Raw genomic sequence first — 5,530 nt, forward strand, 5'->3', positions numbered from 1 at the left:
AAACAGCAGGCTTTTCCCCTCTCCTATGACCCAGTCCCAGTAGGTTGCAAATATAACTACCGGTGTGTTGTCTGCTTCCCTCCAGAAGATAAGCCCCAACAGGACAAGGAATTCATTTGTTTTGCTTACTGCTCTATCTCCCATGCCTAGAACAGTGCCGGGGCCCCCAAAACTCTGGGCTCACAAGCTCTGTAGTGTGTCTCATTTCATTCTCCAGAGTCTTGAAGAAATGTGACTACTACTTATATAAGTAACACAAACAATTATTTTAATTGTCTTCTTCATCATCTTCATCATTTCCCTTTTATAGATAAGGAAACTGAAACCCAAGAGAGATTAAATAATATTCTAGGCCTATGCAGCTCTCCAGAGGTAGAATTTGAGTATCTGAGCCCAAGTTATTGGAGAGAAAATGTTCATAACCAGGACACTATGTCAGAGCCTCCCCCTCTCCTCCCCCTCCCAGAGAACCAGGGAGTTTAAACCACTCTCAGAAAGAACAGAAGCCAAGTTCTTGAAGAGAATGAGAAAAGGGGTGCTAGGCTAGGGGAACCCCAGGGCTGAAGGCTCTAGGTCAGAGAGAAGGCTGGAGTTCAGATGCCTAAGTGAAGGGCTTGCCAGGACTTGAGGCTGGAGTTAGGCAGGGGCCAGATCTGCAGGGCTGGTGGGGCAAGCTATGGAGTTTTTCTTCCCTCAAGGCAATAGGAAGCCATTAAGGGGTAGTGAACTTATTTGATATGCATGGTAAAAGACTTGGGTCTTTCTGGGTAAAAATCTTGGATTATAGGTAGAGAAAGCATTAAGGGAAACCTGTACATACAGTACTGTCTGTGTCTGGAGGAGAACATGTGGTGGCACTGACACCCTTTTTTCCCTTGCATTTGGGCCCCCATGCTCTCCTGAGGTCCCTCAGACCTTACTGCCTGCTCCTTCTCAGTCCCCTTTGCTCTCTTTCTCTTCTCCTTGACTTCCGGGCGCCGAACCACTCTAGGGCCCAATACTAGCACCTCTTTTGGGCAATTTTATCCAGTCTGATGACTCAACATGCCATCAGTATTTGGAAAACTCCTAAATGTGTATGATTCTCACTGGGAACTTGCCCTTCCCAACGCATTTCCAACAGCAGACTCCATGTTCACGTGCATGGCACCTGCCAGTGGCACCTTGGTGTAGGCTTTTGTTACAGATAAAGGTAAATGGACACAATTGAGACATATAAGGGTTTGCTGACAGATGCAAGGTCTGTGTAGGGTGGAGTAGGGTGGAGATTAAATATCCTGATTAGATTTTAAGATTTTGGCTGGAGATTATAATGATGATTGAATTTCAATTAATGTTAGTTACCTTCTTCTTCCCCTCCATCCCTCATTCCAAAGCTACCCGTTTGGAATATCTGATGAAGGCAGAAAACTTTAAAGAGGTGTTCCCAGTGTTGTGTTTTGTGTGCCATTTTTAAGGGAGTTTACATTAACATTTTGAGTGAAGGTAATTTCACAAAACGATCCAGAATATTAGGAGTCATGAGTTGTGTTTGCAGTGGGGGAGGGCACTCATCAAACGCACCAATGGGACAAATCCAGTTAAAAAATGCTGTCAACGTTATCAAGATTGACTAATCCAATCAAGTTGGGAGGGTACTAAAACCTTTATTTAAATTGAGCCTTATTCTTGACCCCTCCCTTTTTGGTGTGCTTATAAAAACCAGCAATCACATCTCTTCCAGTATTGTTTAGAGCCAGGTAGAGTGAAGTCCTGTCCTAGAGAGTTATCAGGTTCCAGACCCTGCCTTCTCTTCTGAAAGGTAAGTTCTGCTATATATATATATACACACATATATATATATTTTTTAATTGTATATTATTGTGATACTTTACAGAGGAGTGAGTTGCATGGGATCAAGAAACTTAATAGAAAAGAGAGCAATGTGTTGCTCCTTCGAGCTGTTTGTTATTCCTACTTACTTTAGTGCATTCAGTCTTGTTCAAAGGGCTGTCCCTGTTTCCTTCTCAAATGTCCTTTGTAGTTTGCAGATGCTGGCAGGTTTGCCTAACTTTTTCATGTTCTTTTCCTGCTAACTCCTCGCTGCAGTTTTTCAGGTTTTCCTGCTCTGAACACTGAATTCTTTTACGTCCCGTATCTATGTTGGCTCTGTTTCAGCTCCAGGGATTTACACACAGTTTCCAAATAGTTTTTCTATAATAATTCCACAGTAAAATAAAGACTTGTGAAATAAGATCATACCTCATTCTGTTCTTCTAATTAAGGCTGAGTCTTAACAGATGATTCCAGTAAGTGTTAAATACAGCAAATCAGAAGTTTTGGTTTTTTTCTTCTTCTTTTTTTTTTTTTTTTGTTTTGTTATGTTACTAGCTCTGAGCATGAGCATGCTGGGACTGGCAGGATCTGGATAGAAAATCAGATGTTGACTAAACGAAGAGGCCTTATATCACTAGAATTAAATCAGAGATAATGGTGTGATTTTATAAGCGCATACTAGGAAATACGTCTTAAGGAGGGCCTGTCTGTTTGGATAATTGTGAAAAATGAAGTGTAGCTGATGTTTGCTGCATTAAAACAAGGTGAAGTGGAGCTTTTCTGCCCTTTCTCCAAGTAACATATGCAGAGCTTTTCTTTGGGTTCCATTCTTTGTTTTTGTTGCTGGCATCTAGTAGCACCTGACTCCTTTAGAGATGGCCTAGGCTGGGAGTGATGGCGAAGCTGGATTTCTTGTGGGTGGAGCTAAGCGTAGGAAGACCAACGTTCGATTTTCAATTTTCACTTCGTGCAATATGAGTTCCTGGATTTTATTACAAAACCAAATGTTTCCAGTGTTCTCCTGTTACTTTTGGAGTTTCCATATTTTAGTTGTTTGAACTATACATGCTTTCCAAATAAATGTGAAGTATGAGTCTCACATTCTAAGGGAAGAATGTGTCTCAGGGAAGCCCTCCCGGGCGAATTCAGATCCCTCTATGTCCTTCGGGAAACACAGTATGTATTTGCAACCCAGCAGTCAGTCACTGGCAGAATTTTGCAACGATTTCCCAGTTTTGTTGGCAAGACTCCAGGAGAAGGTTCTTTGTAATTCTTTGCTCAAACATAAGGAGGATCACATATAAATAAAACTCTTAGAAGATAGATCAGTGAATATAATCATCTTTCAATTTTAAAAGCTACAATATAATAAGGCACTTTTTTTCTTTTTTTGAGGGAGGCGGCGAAACAGTAACAAATCATGATGCTATAATGTGAACAAAGTGGTAGCTTTGGAGGGCACAGGGGAAAACAAGCACAACCGTTTTTGCTCAGAAAATACTTCAGTAGCAACAAGGTCTGAGAGCCAGGAATCTCCTTGTTCTTACTGAAACGATTATTTGTCAAAATATTTGATTGTTTCCCTATTCCCCCTGAAAAGTTTGGACTTTTCTTTATGCTCGATTTTGACACTGGAATTTTTAACTATCAGTGCTATTGTGTTTACAGCATTCAAGATCTCAGAGTTCAAAGGTTATCCATTAACATGTAGAATGAGGCTACACTTAAGGCTCAACCTGGTTCCACTTGTTCAGTTTCTTTGTTGTGTAGCAAGGCTCATAGTCATTTGTTTTCATAAAGTTAAATGAAGTTTCTTGTTTATGAAGAGTGTTTTTGGACTGTGTTTTAGAATGTGACAATAAGATTAAAAAATATATTTTAAAGAAAGGTATTCATCTTTTGTGAGAAAAGGAATCCTAATACTAAAAGTGATCAGTATCAGTGGACTTGAGTGAAAAAAATCACCCAATTTAGGTTTTTAGTGCTGGCCTAAGAATCTACTGGCACTGCTAATTAATTAAGTGTGAGTAAGTAATTGATTCACTTCCTTTTTAAAAAAGACTAACCAGACCATATGTGGGGTTAGTAGTTATATATAAAATGACAGCAAAACATGACACTTGGCAAATTCTTCCCCTTTGCTGAGCTAGCTGTCTTCTCAGATTCCTTTTCCTATTTATTAAGATTACATTGCTCACCAGCTCCGGATCATTTCTGTAGTGCGTTCTTTCTTTTGATTTAGGAAATACATATTTTAAATGCTTTTCTTGATGTGTTTTAAAGTTTCATTTTGGATATGCCGAAGGCCAGTAAAAAAATAAATATTTGGCTATTTTGTTGGTAGCGACTTGCATAGATCCATTTCACATTTGCATTATATCCATTTTGGGGCAGAAAAGTTGGGGGTGTGCTTGTTGTGTCTATGGTTCCTCGAGGCTTACTTAAAATGGGGAAATATCACAGGCTTTGGGAATCAGAACCTATTTTTGTCCTTTTTTTTAGCAAGGAAAAAAAACAGTTGGGAAACGCTTTAAATGAGTTGGGCGTAGGGAGGAGGGGGAAAGGGTAGCGTTTTTTGTTTTTTTTTTTGTCCCCACTTTTTTTGTCCCCGGTTTCCTCCAAATGGATTTCTATCAAAACCAAGTAGATTCTTGGAACCTAGACTAAGTTTAGAAATCTCAAGTTAGAATAGCGCAAGCCCGGCCCTTTCAGGAAAAAAAAAAATCAGAACAATTAAATAGCTTTCTGAAGATACTCATTTAAAAACTGTTTATCTTCTCGACCTTCTTCACGCTTGAAGAAAATCTGAGGTGTTTTTCGCGCACAGCTGCCTTCTAACCCGCGCGCAACTCCGTTAAGGTTTTTGTTTGTAATTCGGGGTGACCCAGGGGTTCGGGCCCCGGGCCCCTCCCCTCGCCCGGGCACACCTTGCAGAGGAGGGGGCGACGGGGACGGGGGGCGGGGGACGGGTCTGCGCCTGCGCACACCCTCGCAGTCCCCTCCCCTAGTACCTGTCGCGGCTACGGCCGCGGCGCGCGCCCGCCACGTTAAGCCGGATGGCGGGAGGAGGGGTGCGGGGCGGAGGACGCGGGGAGGGTGGCACGGCGCGCGCTCGCGCTCGCTCGCTTCCCGGAGGCGGAGTCGCGGCGGGGGGCGGAGCGGGGGCGCGCCTATGCTGGTCACGTGGTCGCTGGGGCGGGGCCAGGCGCGGAGCGGGGCGGGGCCGGACGGCGGGTGAAGGCGGGGGGCGGGGCGTCTCCGAGCGGCGGGGCCGAGGGAGGGCGCAACAGCTGCTCCCTGAACACTTTCTGACCCAACAGTCCCCCAGCGCCGGACGCGCCGCGCCCCGGCGGCTCTAGGGACCCCCGTGCCTGCACTGTCCCCGCGCGGACGAGTAGGGGGCGCCCGCGCCTTTGCCCCCCGTGCGCACCCCCGCCCCGCTCACCTTAGCCCCGCGCCCGAGGTGAGCCCGGCCCCCAAATCTTCCGGGCGGGGGCGGGGTTGGGGGTGGGGGACGCTTTTTTTTGTCGGGGGGGTCTTGGAAGCGCGAAGCTACGAGGCGCCCCGGCGGATGGCTGCACCCCTCGTCCGGGGCTCCCCGTGTCTTTTGGGGGGGCCGGGTGCGGGCGGGGAATCCGGGAGGTGTCCGCACAAAAGGCCGAGAGAAACTCCGCGACGCCTCCCTCCCTCCCTCCGCCCTCCCCGCCCCCTCCCC

Source organism: Theropithecus gelada, chromosome 10 (assembly GCF_003255815.1).
Source record: "Theropithecus gelada isolate Dixy chromosome 10, Tgel_1.0, whole genome shotgun sequence".
In the NCBI taxonomy this organism is placed as follows: domain Eukaryota; kingdom Metazoa; phylum Chordata; class Mammalia; order Primates; family Cercopithecidae; genus Theropithecus; species Theropithecus gelada.